We start from the raw sequence: 23,692 nt of genomic DNA, 5'->3' as shown, positions 1-23,692 counted from the left end.
TTAGCCCTGAACTGTTGCAGGAAAAATTTGCAGATATAGTTATTTTCTCAAGTTAAGTTGTGCTGTCATGGTTAGGAAGAGCAATCTTTGCATTAGTGAATCCTGATGTAACCTGATGTAACCCTTCCTGATCCTGATGTAACGTGGCCCATGCATGAATTCCTAGTCCCAGTATTGTTGAATAGGTCAGAGAAGACAAGACCAGTGCTACAGTATTATACATGTAACAAGGAGAAATATCTGTTCTAGAAAAAACCACAAAGGTGTGGACAGATGAAATTTGATCTGTCACAAAGCCTGCTGGCCCAAGGTTAATCTATCCATTTTAACAACATTGAACCAATGTGTTTTACTGGACAGTGCTTTTATTATGTGTTCATGTTATTTTTGATCTGATAGTGGGAGCCTTAGAGACAGACTTAGTGCAACAGACAATAAGTATTCAATATGTCTGAAAAGACAGGCTAAATACTATAGACAATATCTAGGAGCATGAAAAAAAAAATCATTGATCTGCAGTTCAAATCAAGGTAAAAGAATTGCTGATGCAATCAAAACAATAAAAGTATAGAAACAGCAGTAAAAGACAAAAAAACATCCCCTGTTATAGCCTGAAGATCATATTAAAGTGATTACTGCCTTATCAATCAATGATATACATGATTTGGGGTTTTGCAGCAGGTGACGCAAAATCTGTCTGTTATCTATCAGTCTTGATGACAGAAAAGCATCTAAGGAGGTTGCTGAAGCAGTATTTTCTATAGTTACGTTACACCCTACTTATGTTTTGGTTTGCACTTTCAGCTCTTTGCTGAAAGGCACCCTAGCTTCTGGCTTTTGGGAGCACGCTGGGCAGAGTGGAAATTTGGTAAGTGGGTCTGAACCCTTTCAGCTTTTCAGATAAAATTTTTAAGTACTGCGTGGCTGATAGGTGAATTTGGCCTTGCTAGTAGGGCAGTGCCCAGGTTTAACTACGTGAATAATAGCGTGCTGGTTCAGGAAATCCCTGTCCATCTAACAAACCACTAAAGTTTTTCAGCCACCTTCAAGGAAACTATTCTTTTATTTCTTTTTTTTCTGCTTACTTCCCAAGGGGAACTGGCCTTCTGAGGGGTCAGACAGGCACTCTAACTCATGAAAAACTAGCTGTGGAAACAATTAGGGGAGAAACATGTCCAGTCTTCACTCTGTTGGAGTTCACTCAGGCTGGGTCCCTCATTTTGCTATGTTATGTCCTGACTCCTTGTGGCAGGTACCCCACAGACTCTTGCAGTTAAAAACCTGTAATCTTCCTCCTCCGGTTCAGTGCCCTCTGATAAGCTTAACTCTCTGCAGGTTGACTGTGAAGGGGGGGAACTTTCCTCCTGGGTTGCCCACTGTGCTGGGCTCCTCTTCAGGAACGTTTGTGTCTAATAAGTGCCTCTAAGCCCTTCTCACAGACTTGTCCTACTCCATTTATCCAGCTCTGTAGACACAGAATAATAATAAAAACTCCTAGTGGATGCCTGTTGGTTTTGTGTGTGTGTATGCTTTGGAAAACAGATAATCAAAGAGTGTATTAAAAAACGTGAGAGTGACATTTAGCACAGAGTAAATCTCAGCAGCTCTTGGTGGTAGAGAAAACACAGCTTTGCAATGTAAAAACCAAACTTTGGAAATGGAATGAGAGAGTCAGTTGGGACAGGTATATCTACATAAAGCAGCTGAGACCCTCTGAGGATGAGGCCACCTCATATAACCTCTTCTGAACCAACAGCAGCTGGGCTTCCATGAAATCTTGCCTTTGCTTGTAGACAGAAGGGGCACGTGTATGAGATAAGCAGTTCACATACATATTTTTCTTTTCTGTTTAACTACACATTATTTTAGTCATAAATTGGTCCTTTTAACATACTACAAGAAATTCCTTTGAATACTCAAAAGTGATGAGGAGAATGCTACAGTAGTTTTAAAGTGTACTCCAGGGATTTGCTAAGGTAAAATAAAACTTTGTGGATGAAAAAGATAAGCTGAATTTTTCAAACTTATAAGGTATCTTTCAAAATAAAAAACCACATAAAAATGGGAATAAATGTACCTAGTCCTAATGGAAAAAATATGTAAAGAAGAATTCTTTCTCATGGGTTGCATTCAGTCTTTTTCTTTTGATTACTGTCCCAACCTGTAGTAGGCTTTACCTCCTTTGGGTGTGAAAACCAGTTTGTCTGGCTAGGCCTTCAGATACTTCAGAGGACTCCTTAACCATCATGACTTTTTATTATTAATGGCTCTTGACATCTGTAGCTTTTGCAATGCCTGAAACCCCCTTATCTTAGCTACTCTGGTAGAAGAAGCAAATTGGAAACAACCAAGTTGACAGAGACTACAATATATAGACATTTTCCTTGTGACATGGTGGGAAGAGGAAAGCCATGGAAAGCAAATGTTCCCTAATTTCCCAGATTACTACCTGCAAATCTGCTTATTATTGCAAGATTTTCAAGCAATAGCCTCCTGTGCTGCAATGGACAATAAAGAGATGACTTGCAACTCCAAAGTGCCCATGGGAGAACAACACATGTCTTCCTTTTGCTTCTTCCACTGTGTAGAATGAAGTTATGTAGTTCTTCAGTCCCAGGTCATTGCAGGGAGAAAATGGAGATAATAAAGTAGGCAATTATAATAGCTCCACTCACATTTCTGTTAATTTAAACCTCTCTACAGCATATGAAAGATAAGGGGAAAAGACATGCATTGTTTAGAATTCAAAAAATCTTATTAACCTTCCATAACTGTCTGACAATACTCAAAGGCCTAGCTACACAAAAGACTCAAATATTAGATGTTGTCTCTGATTATCCCCTCCTTCCAAATGAAGACTGTAATGAAGAATAAAATTATACTGAATTTGACTTTCTTTGTAGAACTTCACTAATGAATACACAGCTAAATAAATACATAAATAAGACCTTGACATTCACTTTCACTTTAATGCAAATAGTAGATAGGAAACACAGTTTCCCACACTACAGATCTCTGGATGGAACACAAATTGTTTTAGAAAGACATAAAGCATCTGGGAAAATGGGAAAAAAAATTCCTTCCAAAGTAATGTACAATGGTTCTGATAATAGCTGACAGTTTTGAGTAACACAGAGAAGGTGAAATACGAATCATTTTTCTCATTTTTCTCCTTACGTTTACCATTAGGATGTTATATGTTTGAAACAAGGAAAAATAGATTTTTTTCTTACAAGTCATCATTAAGCTGCTAGGTCCTTTGTAGTTAAATGTTTTCGTAGGTTCAAAAACTGACCAGACTAATTCAGGAGGATAAAATTATTAGGGCTTGTTCAGCATGAACATACCGTCTTGGCTCCAGAAGTCTCTGAGCCTTAAATTCCTAAATTGCTTGAAGATGAGAGATTCATCCAGGGAAATGTCTCCACAGACGTGTTCTGCTCCCAGACCCATAGTGTATTTGCCATGGTCCACAGGATAATGGACAACACAATCCTTTGGTTTGACCACACCTATGACAAAAGCAGATTAAATACTGCTCCACTGCAGCCTGCGGTATATTCAGCATGGATGTCACCAGGCAATTCCTGGTCTTTACTGCAGAGCAAGCAAATATTGCAACACAAATATTACACACAATGTATCTCCTTGATATTCAACAGCAAGTATCCTGGAATAACTAGAAAGGAGAATGCACAAAGATTTGGAGTTTATTTTACAATTAAGAAGTAGGCCTGTTTTCAGCTTCTCAGAAGAAAAAGCAAAAAGCTGGATGAAAAGATCTATAGATTTTATGGCCAACAAAATGGATTTCTTTGAGGTTATTTGTATGGATCCTGTAAACCTCATCTGTGTACCATTTTCTCCAGGAGAATTCATGTATCTAAAAGACAACTGAGAGAAATGAGTGGCCAAGCATGTTTCTTGAAGTCCTTCCTTTTCCGCAAGCCAGAGAACATACATTTAGAAGATATTAAAAATAAATAGTTTCATAGGAAAGTGATGCATTAGGTGTGCCAAATACTGATATATTAACTAAGAGAAATAAAAGCCATTTATTTGGGAAGGAGTAAGTTTAGTATTTCTGGCATAAGTGTAAGAGATCCTTGTGACTAGAATATTTAAATTAACCTGAAATTATTCCTAGTCACGTGGGATGGACTTGGCCTAAACAATTTTATCATTAAAAGTTTTTTGTCAAATACGGTTTCGTGCAAAAACCCAAACCAGTAAAAATCAAAAGTCTTGAGGGGAAAAACTAATTTTATTAAGTGTGAAGGATTGACTGAGATCTGAAAGCAGTGATTTGGCAGATAAGTTGGAAAGTGGGAGAAGCAAAGACTTTAGAGTGAGACCCCAAAAGGAACTTTATACCATTTCTCACATTTTTATAAGAATATATCTAAATACTAAATGTCTTCATGCTTATACCAGGATCTTTTTGTCACCCACTGACTCATCTTTAGATACAATAAGTACCATGTGTCTATCCCCCTACCAAAAATAATAAACTACACTATAAATGTACTGGTGTTGTTTTGTGTATGGGTATGCTGGCTGGTTAGGCAAAACAAGCTGTCACAAAATGGCGTTGTATGGTAAAAGGATATTTTTTCAGTGGCAGTGAAATTTTAGTGGTTTGCATTGATGCAAAGCTGAGCATTTAGAGAAATTGGAACTGACACACCACAAACAAAAAATTAATACGCTTCTAAAATAAATTCAGTGTCAGACATGAAAAAGATTTTGCTAGAAGTTCTGTCTATCTTAGTGCATTTTAACATGATCTAGCATTAAACAGTCAGGTTTATTTTGAATTTGGCCTTCTACTCACAAAAATAACAAAGATTTATTCAATGTTATGTTAGGTAAAATGCTTCTAAACATATGGAAACTGCAGGAGAATATTGTTCATCCCGATAGCATGTGCCTATCAGCATGATCAAAGATGGCTTCATCACTAAGGCGTGGTGAGGACAGCATGAGAGAAGTACTGAAAGCGGGTCATAGTGTGAAAATTACCAACAATGTGCATATGGTTAATCTTAATTGCTCCTTACACCAAAAATGAGCAAACAGAAATGAAAAGAGAGTTAGATTTCAACCCCTTCTGTATGAATTCATTCTTAAAGAACCTATTTTTTGAGTATTTTTTGATTGTTTTGCACATCTTGCTTAAAAGCAAACAGTGGCTCAGTGCCATGAGCTGGCATCAAATTTCCCCATGAAATGATAACAACCTCAGAAATTCCTAAAAACGTTTGCCTGTAACTTTTCTATATGGAGTGATGTCTCAAGTTTTCTGGGTCTGATATTTTGGGATCTCCCAGCACTAGAAGTAAGTGTCAGTTCTGCTCTACTTTTGTAAATGTCTTGATTTTATGGGGACAAAGCTCCTGTTTTCTCTGTCAGTGCTTAAAAAATTGGGCTTACTGTTTGGGTGACTGATATTTTGCAGGGGAATTACATTTATGGATGACTTTTTTTTTTCCCCTCTACTTTTTTATTACCTTGTATGCTAGAAGATTAATGGATAGAATTCAACTACTCAAAGAAGTATCTCAGTTCTGAAACTGTATTTAGCATATAGGCTTCTTGACATGGATTATCTGGGGAGTAAAGGGGGATAACTTCCTTTTGCTAAACATATCCCCACACCCCATGCAAGCTTCTGCTTATGGGATGTGTGTGGTAACAGCACCCACAGTGTCTGCTTTCATCCCTCGTATGCTTCCCAATATGCTGATATGCTAGATTTTAAAATCGCCTTTTCATATGTTTGATTTCAGAATGAACAGTATGACATTATGTGGACCATCTTATACTCTGAATATTTACGCCACTGCAAATGAACTCCAAATGGTTAATGTGTTGGTATGACATAGGTGTTTTATCTCTTTTTACAGGTAAAAAAAATGACATCAAGAGAGACAAAGCAGCGTGTGCGGGGGCCACATAAACATTTCTTTTAATATATTTGAGAATTTTTAGCAAGACTAGCAACAATGAAATTTAATTTTCATGAAGATAAAGCAGAAAAGAACTGATGGAAGCATCACTGCCACTTTCTCCATCTCTCTACTAAGTTTAGCTTAAGAGTTTTTAAAAAGTCATGTCACATTTGATCTTGCTGCATTTCTAGCCAGTGTCTGTCTCACTTTTTATTCGGTCAATAAGTTATCTTTGGACTATGTGCAGGAAAATTATTTGTTTTCTCTGGTGGCATAAACTATAATGAAGAAAAAATCTTCCAGGGAAAAGAATATAGATATATAGATAAACCTCATTGTCAATGGAGAGCCCAACTTATAGGTTGAATTCTTCTAACCAAATGTAACGACATGAACTGAGCTATACATATGGACTGATTTACAGTTACTGGAGAGAAGCTACTGGGGAGAAGTTCCTTCAGAATCCTTGCCTTCTACTCAGCATGTGTAAGGTCACACTGGAGTGTTGTGTCCAGTTCTGGGCTCCTCACTGCAAGAGATGTGTGGACATACTGGAGAGAGTTCAACAAAGGGTCAAGAAGATGATTAAAGGATTGAAGCATCTCACCTATGGGGAAAAGCTGTGAGAGATGGGGTTATTCAGCCTGGAGAAGAGAAGAAACTGAGGGATCTCATCAATATATATAAATACCCGCAAAGAATATGGAGCCAGGCTTTTTTCAGTGGAGCCCAGTGCCAGGACCAGAAACAGTGGACACAAACTGAAACACAGGTTTCCTCTGAATATCTGGAAACACTTTTTTACTCTAAGGGTGCCTGAGCACTGTAACAGGTTGCCCAGTGAGAATGTGGAGTCTCACTCCTTGGAGACATTCAAAAGCTGCCTAGGCATGGTCTTGGGCTACTGGCTTTAGGTGGCCCTGCTTGAGCAGGAGGAGTGAAGTAGATGACTTACAGATGTTTTTTCCAATCTCAGTCTTTCTGTGATTCTGTAATTCTTCAAAGCAGAAAATTTAGGACATAAATTACCTCATCTTGAAAGGAAGAAAATATGTAAAATAGCCTAAGTGAAGAGCACTTATTCCTTTTCATTTAATATTAAGGGAGATTAGGTTACTCAGCTGTACAATAGCTAAATCTTAGATATCTAAATTTTGCTGAGATACAGATGAGACTGTATGTTTTATCTTAAGTATTTAAGTTTTTTGTTAGACAGTTGATAAATTGCATCTTTATTTATTCTTTTATGTATAGTCTAAACACAGATATTGACTCATGACTGAAAAACTGTGGGATAGTTTCTGCTCTGCTTCCTGCCAATAGTGAAACAGTGCATATTGCATGCAGAGATTTATACAGAAGATGTGATAAATTTGTAAATACAAATGAATGATGCTCCAAGTAAAACTCATCTGCCCTAACATCAGTTGTCCAGATCTGAACCAGTAACACTAGTTTTCCTTCAAAGGAAATGCCAGCAGCTCACGAATACAGCCACTTCACTCTAAAACAGATGACCAAGCTAGTTCAGTTGAGTCACTTTGAGGTGGTGCCCATTTCTCTCCACTAGTATAAAGAAAAGACAAGGTGACCAACCCAGACTCAGACATCTGAAACAGAATGAGATAAAAGAAAGGTGACTCAAACCTTGCATTTAACCTTGAATTGCCTCACTAGAGTAAATCTGAGCAGCCCTTGAACCTTGCAAAGATGTCACTTGCTGCCTACCAGTGTGGCACAGTTTTGTAGTCAGCTTCACTGGAACATTTTCTTATTTCTTAAAAGCAACAGAAATAAAATCGGGCCTGAATGAGCTACTGATTGAGTTGCCAGACATCTATCACAAGAATGAATTTGGCTATGCATTTTTTCAGCTGTACTGCTAAGTTTACATTAATTCTATACAAACCATCCTTACAAAGAAATGAGCTACTTAAACACAATAATTTTTAAATGTGAGCTGTGTCAAATGTATACTTTTAAGTGCTGACAACTCAGGAGACAGATTCCTGCAGTATCAGTTGTTTTGTAATCTTTACTAAATTTCCAGACAACCTTCTGAAATAGAAACCATATTAAGAAATAAGTAGCCTCTCTCTCTAACAGAGAACAATGTATTTCCTACAAATGGAAAGAAGAAATGCTCTAAATTACAAGACATATAGACATATGTGACATGGGGTGTTTATCCCTTTCTAGAAAAATGTTACTGAAGATATAAAGTAAAATGATTTAAAATAAAATATCTAATTTTGTCTAAAGGAGGTTATACATATGTTAACTTCAGAATGTGATTACTATGGAAACAACAAACAAAGAGGATATCTCAGAGCTTGCCAAGTTGAAATTCATGCCTGGACTGATTTCAAGTCTTTTCCTTGCTGAGAACTACAGCTGAAGGTTTTCAGACTGAATTCTATAGGAAAAGTCTTCCAGCATGTTATTTTAATTTCTCAGCTGCTGCTCCCTCCTTTTTGATAACAAGGCATGAATAGTGTGATTTTTTTCTTAAAGGCAAAAAATTTTGAATGCTCAAATTTTTATGCTACCCACTTGTTTTATGCTACTTTTTTGTCTTTCACAAAGTAAAAGTGGCACTGCAGGTGTATACATCCGAGTAAGCTACTCCAGGTTTTTATAATCAAGGGAGAGAACTGGACAATTTTAGTTGCAATCCATATGACTTTTTCAGTTATCTACCGCATAATGATCTGAAATGCATTCTATAAGCAACAATTTCTTACTAGTCACTGAGAAGTCTGTAGCACATTTACATTTATAGATGAAGATTTTGCTAAATTTAATCATATTATCATGTGTTTTATCACATATAGTGGGTACATATACAGGATCATCTGTAATTCCCAGATTATTTCTCCACTGACAAACAGCTGACTTTAAAGAAAATTATGAAAAATTAACAAAAAATACTGAGAAACTTGGAAACTGATTAGCATTTCCTTTTTTCCTTCCTGAGGGTTTTGTTTCCTTTATTGGTCAATTTGATGGTGTGTTTCAATCCTTTTGTTAACCAAAATGTTCTTCCAGTAGCTGCAAATCTATGTTTACATTTTTTTTTAGAAAAAACATACATTACAGAAATTTCAAATTTTAACACATTAAAAAGTATGTTGTCATAGATAGTATTGGGAGAAAGTATTAAAGCTTGCAAGACATAGAATATATCACATTGGCCATCAGAAAAATTGTGCAAATGAAAATAGATAATTTTCATGAAACAGTGTGTGAAAAAAAGATATCTAGACAATTTTTTTTTAAAAAAAATTAATTTGAAGAGAACCAATGAGTTATCATGATTTTTGAGAAGGATTTTGCAGCTGCTATGTAACTCTTGGGAGTGTAAGTTCTGAAACAGAATCTTACTAAATAAGTTCATCTTTTTTATCTAAATAGTCACAAACTTAATATTTTTAATAAATAGTGAAAAATAAACTCAATATTTGAAAGGCATTTTGAAGTAAATTATGACACCAATATAGGTCAAATGTTATCTTTACAAGTAGATTGAACTGGAGTTCAGCTGTATAAAAGGGTGGTTCACCATAGAGCTTGAAAACCTTTAATGAAATGATGCAGGCTAGATTTATTTACCTGTGTGGCTTTGAAGCACCATTGTGAGCAATAAGCATCACCACTTGTGAACTCACATTTCCCTCTGCTTGGCCACGTCCTCAATGCTTTCAGCTTGTACTCCACAGGAGGACTCCCTTGGGCACAATGTATCTGTGTGTGGCTAGATCTGACAGTATTATGTGCAAGGCATAGCTCATTTATACCTGTGCTATGCCTTCAGAGCCCTATAAAATAGAATTAACACATTGGAAAGCAAAGCTGTTATTCTGATCTTGACAATGTTCTTATTATTTTATCCTGCTAATCTGATTTTCAAAGATTTATACATTAAATTTTCCTACATTAATCCCCGGAACTATTCTTGGAAAGTCCATGCTATAAATACCACATGGCTAACACACATGCCAGTGGCAGAAAAAAAATACATTAAATAGATAAACCTCAGAATACTAATTTAATTGTTTCACCTTTATAAATCTTCTCAGCTGTTTTGACACTTTTATTACAAAATGACAATTTCACTCTCAAAGTATCATGGCCTATGTAATATTTCACATCATACACGTTACAACTCTGGCTCCTTTAGAGGAGAGGCATTTTACAATCCAGCTCCTTTACTATGGCAGAAAGTCAACAAGAGATTAAATATTATAACTGTAAAATTCAATAAGAAATTGGGCCAGACCTGAATTTATTGCACCAGACATACTTGCAAAATATGTAGCATCTTCCACATTCCCCCCCACCCAGTATCCCACGTAAGCTTCTCTGCAGAATACAGGTATGGGCTGAACAGCCTAGGGTTGAGAAGCAGGTGGTCAGTTCTAGAGCTGTTGTACTTGAAAAGTGATTGTGTTTGAAAGCTGCATGTGAAGGACAGAAGCTCCGGAATAACCCCATTAGCAACTTGTAGACAGGGGACTAGGAAGAATATCTGAGTCAAGAATAAAGAATGTGTGACTTGTTTTCAGCCTAACACAGTCTTAACATAATTACAGGGAGATAGTTTGAAAACTGCATGAAAAGCAGGAGGGGTTTGTTGTAAACAGTGAGTTCAGAATGTCAAAGTGAAAATGAATAAATATCAGTAATTATAGGAGTAACTGCAGTCCTAGAATGAGATTTCTGGGGTCTGCTCTTCACCTAGACAGAAATTCACAGTAATGCTAATAAAGGCTGCAGAGACAGATGGTTTAATGGTGATCTATTAAAAACATCAATTTCTTTTCAAATTTACCAACAGAGCCCTAGGCATCCATCCTGTAGCCTTTACATCATAAGAAGTCAGTGATATACAATAAAAAATACAATATTTTGTCATCATTTTGCAGTGTCTTTCATTACAGACCTAGGACAGGAACAATAGGATTGGTGACATCCACACAACACAGTCTCTCTGAAAAGTTGTTTGTAAAAGTAAATGTTTTGGAGGGAGTTTGTACTCATTTCAGTGGAAGTAGCTTTACAAATTGGTGCCAGAAGTGTTGTGCTCTCAAATAACTTGATCCTTGTTTCAAATCCATCTTACTACATTCCATTTGCTGATTTTAGCTTTTTTGTTATTGTCAAGCTTTAGATGCATTTGACTAAGTCAGAAAAATTAATGTGACCATTAACATTGATTTGTGTGCATTCTCCTTTGTAAAGATGAAATCATTTTTCAGATGTCTCAAGACATGGTAATTTTAGATGATTGTTTCAACCTCAGCCTACCAAGCAGTAGTTTATAAGCTGTGAAACACTTAGACTGGAATGCAGCTATTGATTATCTTGCTTCAAACCAGAAGCAGCCCTTCCTACATAGGATCATTTCTTTTAGCTATTGATTCTATTTGCATACATCTTGGTTATAGTGTTAACACATCATTTGACACTAAGTGTTATGTAGAACTAATGAGCATGTCCAATTTAGACAGTTGTCATGGCTTATACCAGAATAAGTGTGGCCAGCAGAAGCAGGGAAGTGATTGTCCCCCTGTACTCAGCACTGGTGGGATCGCACCTCAAATACTGTGGGAAGTTTTAGGCTTCTCACTACAAGAAGGATAGAGAGGTGCTGGAGTGTGTGCAAAGAAGGGAAATCAAACTGGTGAAGGGTCTAGAGCACAAATCTTATGAGAAGCAGCTGAGGGAAGTGAGGCTTATCTGGAGAAAAGGAGGCTGAAGGGAGACCTTATTGCTCTTCACAACTACCTGAAATGAAGTTGTGGTGAAGTGGGTGTAGGTCTCTTTTCCCATGTATCAAATGATAGGACAAAACCAAAAGACCTCAAGTTGTTCATAGGGAGGTTTAAATTACATATTAGGAAAAACTTCTTCACCAAAATGCTTGTGAAGTACAGGAAGGGGCTGCCTAGGGATGTGATTGGTTTACCATCCCTGGGGCTATTTTAAAGAGGTGCAGATGAGGCACTTATGGACATTGTTTAGTGGTGGACTTGGCAATGCGAAGTTTATGGTTGGATTCTATGACTCTAAAGTCTTCTCTAACCCAAGTGATTCTGTGACTTTAATTTCTGGGTGGCTCAGTTTTAATTTGTTTTTAATTTGTGAAATTTGAAAGAAAAAAGGATATCGTGGCCTTACTTTTTTATTCTCTACTTATCTTCCTCATTGAAAGGCTCATCTTTGCCTTTTGTGAACACGTAAGGGAATCACCTTCATATGGACAGACCATGTGATCTTAACCATAGGCCCTGTTGTGCCACGCACTGTGCAGGCATAAAGAATAACTTAATCTTGGTTCTAGCACGTGGGCCATGAGCGTATAGGTAGAACGAATGCTAAAAACCATCATAGTGGCAGACTAAATGGTAAATATCAGTATTACTCTGTCAGATTTAGCAAAGACATCATAATTTTCTAATTCTATTTAATGTGCAGCCCTCTAGAAGAGGTCATTTTCATTTCCTTTCTGAGTATAAATCACTAGTGATCTTTCCTGCTGTCTACAAGATTGCATGTATGTGTATTAAGATTAGAATGAGACATTGTTTTACACTCTGGATTTGACTACAGAGGGAGGCAACTGTGAAATAAGGTGTAAAGTGAACATATAATGCATTAATAATCTTGCAGGAGCTCAACCTTTTCGAAATTGTAGTTAATCACCTTTTTTGTTACTATACAGGAAACATGTCCATGTGGAGATACGCTGTAAAATGTCCATTTCTGTATAAATTTATGCCTAATATTTCTTTGCAGACATTCCTCTTTTAGAAAAGCTTATGCAATGATAACAGAATCAAACCGATTATTAATTTAATTAATCCAAAAATTAACCAAAAGCTATTTTCATAGCAAATATTTGCATGTATCAGATGGAAAGAATGATACTGAAACACAGAAGAAAGGTAAAGATGTGCTTGTCTCTCTTAGGAATATTATAAAGGTAGCTCTTCAGGGAAAAGGGAAGAAAGAAGGGAAAACAGTTGTACTTACATCCTTTCTAATAGGCAAGGCTGCACAAGATTTCACAGTCAAGGTCTTTGCAAGTAGGTCACAACAACATTGCAAGTTGCTTGCATGAAAAAAAGACATTGGGTAAGAATCTGGAAACTAGAGATTAAAAATAAGATGAAAACCTTAAGAGTTATGATAATGCCCCATTAACTATTTTTCTTGGACTGAAGTGGATTCTCTATTATTTAAAGTCTCTAAATCAAGTTTGGAAGGCTTTCAGGAAGAGATGCTCTTGCTTAATTCAAAGTTATGGGCTTTACTTATTAGAATTTCTGGGTGAGTCTCTGACCTGTACCATGCAAGCAATCAGGTAAGATGATCAGAAAGGTCCCTTCTGGCTTTAAAATCTGTCAATTTCCTAAGCAACCTTCTGTAATGCTGTGATGCAGAGGCAATTTACATCAAGATCTGAAGGGCACTTAAATTAATTGTTTTATTAAAATCCTTTCGAATGCTTTTATGTCTTGATGCACACTGGTTCTGGGTGCCTCACAAATTTTATTAGATCTTCAGCCTGAAGAACATACTGTGTTGGCCTGGCCTGATTTCTATATCACTCCAGCCATAACAGAGTGTTCCTGGGATTTCATGCAGTAAGGAGCCCTGACATCACGTCCAGTGCCTGTGGGTGGTTCTCTGGCTGCCGCTAGGAGGTGCTTCCTAGCAGCTCTGCTCATTACTCTTGTTGGCATCATGAGGAATGAGTTCAGCGCTGTGTGGGAGTGTATTTCAGATCTTTCGTACACCTACAGCCTTATGCCAAAAATAAGATGCAATCATTTGTTTCCTAGGTGATAACTGCACTGAGCGTGCGTGGTCCTTGCTGCCTCTAAAATGGTGAAGTATCTCAGCCTTTCTTGTAGTGCTTTTGAGGCAATGTATCAAATAGCTTTTACCACAGAACAAATGTCTTGTTGATTATGTACATGTGGAAAAAAATGTATTGAGATTTGCATCTCAGTACTTGTTCCGAGCAAAAGTAATTTTATTCTCTTTGCTTGCTTTTTCTGAGGTAAGAGAAGGGAAGAGGGAGCACAAAATGTCAGTTGCTAGGTTTCTAAATACTAGAAGGCCATTTAGATGTTCTTTCTTGATAGATTATCTGAATCCATAACTGTAAGAAAGTGTAGAAATTCTAGTTCCAGCCTTGTTTTCTCATGCAGACATCAGATACTTGTCAAAGCAGAATATAACCAAGTGTGTCTCCTGTCTCTGGAGTATCTGAATGACTAAAAAGCATTGAGATATTTCCTCTATAGCACTGTTCTTAAAGGAGACAGTAAAGGGTAGTATAGGAAGAACAAACAGATTTTTACTGTTCTGCTAGATTTTTTTAGTTCATTCTTTCACTTCGAATATATCAAATGTCTACAAATTTTGAGAATATGCAGACTTTCAGAATTCTTGAGATCGTAGAATCATAGAATAGTTAGAGTTGGAAGGGACATTAAAGATCATCTAGTTCCAGCCCCTCCTGCCATGGGCAGGGAGACCTCCCACTAGACCAGGTTACCCAAGACCCCATCCAGCCTGGCCTTGAACACCTCCAGGGGCATGCACGACGTCCCTGGGTAATCTGTGCCAGTGTCTCACCACTCTCATGGTGAAGAAATTCTTCCTAATATCTGTTCTAAATCTGCCCTTCTCCAATTTATATCCATTCCCTTTGTCCTATCACAACAAGCCTTTGTGAATAGTCCCTCTCCAGCTTTCCTGTGGGCTCCTTTGAGATACTGGAAGGCCACTGTAAGATCTCTTTGGAGCCTTCTCTCCTCCAGGCTGAACAAGCCCAACTCTCTCAGCCTGTCCTCACAGGGAAGGTGCTCCAGCCCTCAGATCATCTTTGTAGCCCTCCTCTAGACCCCTTCCAACAGCTCCATATCCTTCTTATGATGAGGATTCCAGAACTAGAGACAACACTGCAGGTGGGGTCTCACAAGAGAGGTATAGAGGGGCAGAATCACCTCCCTCGCCCTGCTGGCCATGCTTCTTTTGATGCAGCCCAGGGTGCAGTTGGCCTTCTAGTCTGTGAGTGCACACTGCCAGCTCACGTCGAGCTTCTCATCAACCAGCACCCCTAAGTCCTTCTTTTAATTAACTTGCTTTTAATTATCTTGCTTTTAAATTTTGTTTACTATTGCAGTAGTCTTCTTCTTGGTGTCCATAAGAAGTGCTATCTGCACATAATACAACTGACTTGGGGGGGGTGGGGGGGAGTTTTTTTGAGGATCCATCTGAACATTTTGCATTTCATGCTTGCTTTGTAAACGGATTTCAGGATACTCCCCCCTCTCCTCCCAATCTCCAAAAAAAAAAACAGATTGAAAGGTTTACCGCTCAACTTGTCCCCTACAAAAAATCAGAGGAATAACATGAAACTGAGGAAAAGCAAGATGTAAAATATGTGGAGCTAGCTATTTCTCATCTTGTTTTTCTACTTGAATAAAAATCCTGATTATTTTAACAAGTTCAGGAGATGGTCACCCAGCAAGATTATTATCTACAGAGCTTTTGAATGGAAGTAAACCCATAAAACTTAATTTACATGGACAGTCAAGATATTAAAACCCTGGATGACTGCAGTTTTCTGGACTGCAACAAAGCTAAATTATGTGTTTTAGAGGGTATGATTTTTGAAAAGACAACATGATTTGTTAAATTATATTTTAATATTGCATCTTGATATGAGCAGGATTGTAGGAAATAAAATGAATCATTATCACATCAGTCCAAAATGAGGGAAGACTAATACTGGCTATCATAACAATTAACCTAATAATATGATTAGGAAGTATGTTAAACTGTTAAGGACAAAGTCCTGGATACTTGGATGTCTATAGTGATTTTTCTGATTGTCCTAATGTTTTGCCTTTTTTTTTTTTTTTTAAATTTTCTTATCTGTTCCAGAAACAATCTTTGAATAATTTGCTTCTGGCTACAGGAGTAATTTGTGTTCAGTCAACACAAGCAATAAACTTCTTATCTTTGAAAATAATTTCTTGAATACAATCACAAAGAAAATACGAAAATGTACATTCTCTAACTATTGGCCTCTCACCACAAGAAGGATGTTGAGGCTCTGGAGAGTGTCCAGAGAAGAGCAACAAAGCTGGTGAAGGGGATGGAGAACAAGTCTTACAAGGAGTGGCTGAGGCAACTAGGGTTGTTTAGTCTTGAGAAGAGGAGGCTGAGGGGAGACCTTATTGCTCTTTACAACTACCTGAAAGGAGGTTGTAGAGTGGAGGGAGCTGGCCTCTTCTCCCAAATGACAGGGGACAGGACAAGAGGGAATGGCCTCAAGCTCCACCAGGGAAGGTTCAGGCTTGGCATCAGAAAAATATTTTTTACGGAAAGGATCATTGGGCGCTGACAGGGACTGCCCAGGGAGGTGGTTGAGTCACCTTCCCTGGAGGTGTTTAAAGGATGGGTGGATGAGGTGCTGAGGGACATGGTTTAGTGATTGACAGGAATGGTTGGACTCGATGATCCTGTGGGTCTTTTCCAACCTAGTGATTCTCTGATTCTGTGATTCTTTAAATCAGCAAATCATTACCAAAATGATTGTACTCTCTGCAGTTGCTTCCACCACACTTGCAGTCTTCCACCACACTTAAGTCCAATTCATCAGGTTCAGTTCTTGGCTGAAATTATTAAGGGCATTTCTGGAGAATTCTTGCTGCTGAAAGAGTAACATCAATACTGTCCATCTCAAATACAGACTTCATACGTTTCACCTCCAAAACTAGAAGAAAAAGAATTGAGGCTGATATACCTTGTGCCATTTGTTCCCTCATTGTATCAGCAAAGCTTTTACATCCTTGTTCTCAAATATGTTAAACCTCATGTAAGCTAAATAATGTTGCTTTATTTGTAAACAAAAGAGTAGTATCAAGAAATCAGAACTAGTACTAGTACTTCTAAGAAGTCTTACAAACTGAATCTTTTTACTGGGAAAATACAAACTTCAACTCAGAAGAGACCTCCGTGCTCAAAAGTGGTCCTAACAAACTTATTGACCATATTATGAGGGTATTGTGGTTAATAGACCAGTGCAAAAAGCAATATTTTGAGGCTAGTTCATATAGGAACTTTGACTTCGTGCATGAGAGCTCTGGAGTGTTTCTTTTTTTTTTTTTTTTTCTGTGCAGTGCAAGGTTGTGATTCTGCTTAAAACAATGCTCTCTGACTTTCTTGCAGTGATACATGCATAGACGTTACTACAGGATTGACGTTGCATATAACAAGTGGTCCTCATCCACAGGAGAGATTAAGCTATTTCTCTCTTAGGTCTGACCCTTTATCTGATGTTGCTTTCATTTGTATTATTTATTCTATGGGTATTGTCTTAGGACCAATCTACAAGATGTCCAGTTATACAGGAATAAGAGTTTTTCTGTCTTAGTGCAGCCTTTGAATATTGTATGGTTTCCCAGATCTGTTTTCCTTTCACTTAAGCTTCACATCAGGAAAGTAGAGAATGGCAAATATTGACTACTTCCTTTCTAATTCCTTTTTGACAAGAAACTACCACCTTCAAGAAAATTGTGAGAAGCAGGGAGTGCAAAATTCCTCTCCAGAAAGACTATTTACTTCATGAAACTATATACACATTGCTTCATACCAGGTTTCAGTCATTGTGACTGAGGGCAAAAATTTCATCATTCATGATTAGTGCTGATCTTTGTTTTCAAATGATAAAGAACTATAAATGTAAATGATGAACAAGTTTGTTGACTTGGCATGTTTAGACTTTTATTTTCCAGTTGCTTTCCTCAGCATACCTTCATTGGCCTGAAGCAAATATTTGACCTTCTCTAGATATCTACTAGAAATTTGAAGAAGTTACTGTACTTTTCTAATATCAGTGTGGGAGCTCTGTATGGGTAATTCTTAGCTGGAAAAAACAAAGACTAATTTTTTTCTACCAAAACACAGGTTGAGCAAGAAGGGTTTCAGTGTTCCCTTATTCATTCTTTATCCTTTATAACTTCTGCTGCCTTCAGAGATGATCCAAATGCTCATCTATCAGGCCTTCTTCAGAGACAGAATTCTAACTGGTTTTTTTTTTCTTTTTTTTTTTTTTTATCCTATTTAAGTATGAAATTGTCTCTCAGAACTTCTTGGGCCACACTGGGATTTTTCACAAGTCTTCTTAAGGTCAGAATTCATATAGAGAATTTCAGTGGGGGCCACACTGTCATAAGCATTTCTATCAGCTCAGTGCTGTGGGAGTAGCTGCATTAGAAACATGTACAATAGGGTAGGTTTGACAATATAGTGCAGGGTGTTCTTGAGCACACCATGTCTTTGAGTTGCTTTAATGCACAGACTGATGTTTAAACACAGAAGAAGTGCAGAAATGAACATTTAAACTTCATATGCATCTAGGGGCCCATACTGGAGAAAAAATATGGTTGTTCCACTCCCCAGAATGAAGTTTACACCTAAGTCTTGACAATTACTTAACTGGCCATTTTTTAAAATAGTGTTTTTCCTGTTTAATGAAAACTGTTTTATATGTTCACTCCTCCTAACTGTAAGAGTTCATAAGTCGAGTGCCTGCACCTCAACAAGTTCATCTTGCTTCCATAAACTGGTCAGTTTAAAGGTAATTTCACTTGATGCCTTCTTAGGGATGACACTAATTGCATCACCCAAGTGTTAGTTGCTCTTAAATGGTCATGGTGGAAGTAGACAACCAGAGGTACATATCACATTACAACACTCTGATGAGAAGAACCCCATTGTGTACCCACTCACAATACCTAAGCCTTTCATGCTAACTGAAAATAATTTTCATCCATCAACAGTGAGAGTATTCAGCCATCACATTAACCTGGCACATTTTTTCTGACAGTGAAGAAAGTCAGAAGAGATATTAGGAAAGCCCAAATTATGAATTAAATGCAACTATTCAACAGGGTTTTTTGGTTCATCTTAATAAGGCAGTGCTAGACATCAATGTCACATAGTGTCAAAAACCCAAGCTGCTTAGTGATGAATTGGCAGTGTTAGGTTTACAACTGGACTCAATGATCTTACCTACCTAAATGATTCTATGATTTTCTTTTAGTGGGTATTGAGAGTCAAAGAATAAAATCTGTCTTGTTATATAAGGAAAATTGGCTATTGTGATAAACATTCAGCTTGACAAAGCAAGCTTTTTGGGTCTTTCTGAAGACAGATTTATCTAAAGCAAAAAGAGAGCAATATGTCAGTGAACGGAACTACATTTGATATTTAACAATAGTTCAAAGTAATTCATCTAATCCTTTTCTTCATCAACCTCTTCCATATCTGGAATAAAACCAACCCATTTCACAAAATGAAGAGCTTGCTCACTGCTTGAAGTTATGCCAATAAAAAATCAAGGTACACCTGCTTCTTTAACCGGACATGCAAAAACTTAATTTGACAGAAATTGCAAATTAGTGAACAATTTCCCTTCTCATTCTTTAGACCCCCCAAAAAGTAGTCATCTTCAAAATACAGAGACTATTTTTGTCCACTCTGTTCCTATGGTAACTACAGTAATTGTTTACCTAGGAAAGCAATACTGGGGATTATAATATAAAGCTATATACCAAATATAACAACTTTTGGTTTCTTCTGGACTCAGTTCTCTTTTTCTCTCTTTTTGATGTGCTGCAGGAAGGGACGGGACAGAAATTATTCTGTCTCTATGACTCCTGCCACTTTTACAGGTTCTTTTTCCCAGCTGACATTTTGCACAGAACGAGCTACAAGCAAGGAGACAGAGCTGGCTCCAACTCACCTTCTGTGGCAGGTTGTCTGCCAACTAGCCACGTGCCCATCCTAGTCTGTTACTGCTGGAGCAAGGTTGTTCTGTGCTATGTATTTCTTAATTTTTTGCCAACCTCCTTTGTTCATGGAGAGACTGGGAATCAGATCACAGCGTCAGCAGGAGGAATTTGCTGGCCAAGAACAGCTAGAAATGATGATGTTTCAACTGAAATACACTATTAGAGTGACTAGCGTGTGGCATTGCAGTGAGGTTTTTGCCTCTTTTATTGGGAGGACAGTTTTTTTTCAGGTGAAATTCATCATGTTTATACACCATTCTGTTTGTTTCCATGCAGAGTAGTCCTGAGGGTGGCTTTCCAACCAAGGTGGAATTTTCTGCAATGGGAATTAAATGGAATTTTAAGAATGTTCTATATCTTTGATGTTAATACTTACCATTAGAGCAAAGTCTGGATCTTGGAATGCGTAAAGTTTCCATGGAAGAATCGGTTTCAGAGTCAGAAACTCTTCTGCCCTGTATTCTTATGAATCAATAATAATGGCACAGATATGATCTCAGTTCAGGTAAGTTTGCAGACTTCATAAAATAGACAATACTGTCCCCATCACCTCCCTGCTGTTCAGCAGAAGATTCCAGTCTAAGGTGCAAGTGTAAGCAGGGGTGAGTTCAAATTCCCCCCAAAACCTACCATTCAAGTTTCACAGAGTCAATACTCTATTCTTATGGCAGAGAGAAGATAGCAAATTACATGGCAGCATAATTGGAGGTTTCATTCTTTCAGCCTTCATTACAAGCACTCCCCCACTCAGATTGGAACTCACCAAGTAGAAATAGGAGCACCAGTGTTGTTTTTTGAGTGATACAAGAGCTCTAAAGTACTTTCCCCAGCACAGCAAAAAAAAAAAGCTTTTGGAAGGTATGCAGTTTCCTGAGAAGCTTAATGCCATTGATACTTTTAATTTTATTATTTTTTTTAATGTAGAGTCTTCTGCATTTCTATAAGTTTTCTTAGGGTGGTCTGGCTATACCCTGAATTGTCCTTTAGATGTGTGTGTTCTGGTTACATTTAATCAAGATACCCACACATCAGTTTTAAATCTTACTGAGTGCAATGGAATTCTTTGGTGTAAAACAGTGATGAGGATTGCATAGGAAAAGCTGCAAAAGTTCTACTTACTCATTTTGACAAGTATAGCCACTTTAGACATGCAGTTTACTGTCTGGAAAGAGCAAAGAAGAAATTATGGGTAAAACACCTAGAACAACTCCGTAGAGCAAATTCAACCATTTTGTGTTAGTTTCTGGTTCAGACACCCTGAAAACTGGTTTAATTCTCCTAAAATAATTGTTTTGTGGGCAAATCTGAGCATATCTGTATTCTGCAATCTTTTAGCTGCATCTGATGCATTCCATTACTCACATAAATCTCCATAGATATGTATGAGTTTGTCTTCCCCTTTTATACTCTTCTTGCAAGCATCCTCTTTAGAGCTCTGTTTTCTCTCTTCCTCTCTCTTGTCCTGTTTTCCACTGGTGAGCATAAGGACCAGATCAAACAAGAGCTTATAGACTTCTTATAAGAATCCTTACCCAGGGACTGCATATTGTCTAAGGAGTTTCAGTCTGGGATTTCTGAGCTTTCCCTAAGAGGTGGGTTTCTTCCTTGCACAGAACTAGAATGGTCTTGGAAGCATTAGGGCTCTAGAAGGTAAGGGATCGCAAGAAAGCTGGTCAATGTTCAAGCACTTCTTCCTTCAGCTTGAGACTAATACATTCCTAGGCATAAGAAATCAAGCAAAGGAGACAGAAGGCCTGCATGAATGAGCAAAGAGCTTCTGGAAAAGCTCAAATGGATTGAGTATTTTTACAGAGTGGAAAAAGAGACTGGCCACTTGGGAGGTACATAGTAATGCTGTCAGAGTATGCAGAGATGCAGCAAGGAAGGCTAAGGTCCACTTGGAATTAAATTTGGGAAAGGACATTGAGGACAATGAGAAGGGCTCCTTCATGTACATCAGTAGTAAAAGGACGATCAGAGAAAATATGGGCCTGTAGGGACTGGGAGAATGAAGAACTGCCCACTGCAGAAGATCAGGTGTGAGAGCACCTAAGGAACCTGAAGGTGCACAAGTCCATGGGACCTGATGAGGTGCATCCGTGAGTCCTGAGAGAGCTGGAGGCTGAAGTTGCTAAGCCACCATCTATCATATTTAAGAAGTCCTGGCAGTCTGGTGAATTTCTCACTGACTGCTAAAGGGAAGCATAACCCCCATATTTAAGAAGGAAAAAAAGGAAGACCTGGGGAACTACAGGATGATCAGTCTCATCCCACTACTTGGTAAGATAATGGAGCAAATCCTCCTGGAAACTCTGTTGAGGCACATGGAAAATAAGGAGGTGGTTGGTGACATGAAGCCAACATGACTTCACTAAGGGCAAATTGAGAATTTGGTTGCCTTTTATGGCAGGGCTACACATTAGAATCTATGAAGAGAAGTGGGTACATCTTAATGTGTCTTTCTCTGTTAAACTAAACAAAAATTTTTAGGATAGATCAAATGAGTTGCAGCTTACAAAAGAAAATTACCCTGTATTCTCTCTGAAGAGAACATGAATTTTATATATAAATCTCTACAGAATAGACATATAAAATCAGGCCCTTTTGTTTCTAAAGGCTGGAAAAACAATACCAACTAAGGATTCTGAGAGCAGCACCCTTACCTTATATTGGCAGACTAGTACCTTCTTGTGAAATGTGTTGTGTGTCGTTTTTTTACCTTTTACTGACTTTCTGCATAATACACTTGCTATTACGAAACTTGCTGGGGAAGCAAGAATGATTATCTTTATTTTAATTATATCACGATCTATAAACATGATAGATTGTTCCTACCTTGCTCCATCTCCTCCATCTTTCCTAACAGGAAGTAAATATTGCAGTTATTATTATATATGTGTATATATAAATACAAACAACACCTCTTCTCCATTTTGTCATTTTTTTTTCGAGATCTTGTATTGCAGACTATTTTGTAAGGAATACAGGCACTCTGGCTCATCTTAACAAACACAATATTAACTTTTTGTCTACACACTGTCTCTGACTGTGCTGCCTGTGTCCTGTAAGCTTTATTTCTAGCACATGTGCGAATCAGGGGCCGATACCCAAAGCCCGCAGCACAAAGAAGGTGAGCACCAGTGCATGCCAGCTGAGGTGGGATCCTGGGGTGGTGAGCATGCAGCGAGCCCTGGGTGCACCACCAGCTCGTCTCGCTCATGCCCTAGCCCAGACGGGGAGGTGGAGCATGAGCGTCTGTGCTAGGACCCAAAAGGTGGTGAACTATGCCTGGGCAGGGTGAAGCCAGAGAAATCTCTGGTGGAGGTCCATAGTGGTCCTGATGTGCAAATTGGTCATCTGACCTGGGTCTAGGGATGAAAGACTCATTGAACCATCTAGTAGCTGGTTGCCCTTCGAAGTTTCCCTCAGGATTGTTGTCACTTGTTGCGTAGGTCCTACGTCTGGGTCGGGGCAAACCCTGAGTTCAGTACATGATGGAGGATGACGTGATTGAGAGCTGCCCTGCAGAGAAGGACTTGGGGTGCTGGTTGATGAGAAGCTAGACGAGAGCCAGCAGTGTGCACTCGCAGCCCAGAAAGCCGACCATATCATGGGCTGCATCAAAAGAAGTGTGGCCAGCAATTTGAGGGAGGTGGTTTTGCCCCTGTGTTCCTCTTTTGTGAGACTTCATCTGGAGTGCTGTGTCCAATTCTGGAATCCTCATCATAGGAAGGATATGGAACTGTTGGAATGGGTCCAAAGGAGATCTACTAAGATGATCTGGGGGCTGGAGCACTTCCTATATGAAGACAGGCTGAGAGTTTGTGTTGTTCAGCCTGGAGAAGAGAAGGCTCTGAGGAG

The sequence above is a fragment of the Phaenicophaeus curvirostris genome, chromosome 1, assembly GCF_032191515.1.
Source record: "Phaenicophaeus curvirostris isolate KB17595 chromosome 1, BPBGC_Pcur_1.0, whole genome shotgun sequence".
Classification (NCBI taxonomy): Eukaryota; Metazoa; Chordata; class Aves; order Cuculiformes; family Cuculidae; genus Phaenicophaeus; species Phaenicophaeus curvirostris.
The sequence above is the reverse complement of the archived record's forward strand: the minus strand, read 5'-3'. Positions refer to the sequence as shown.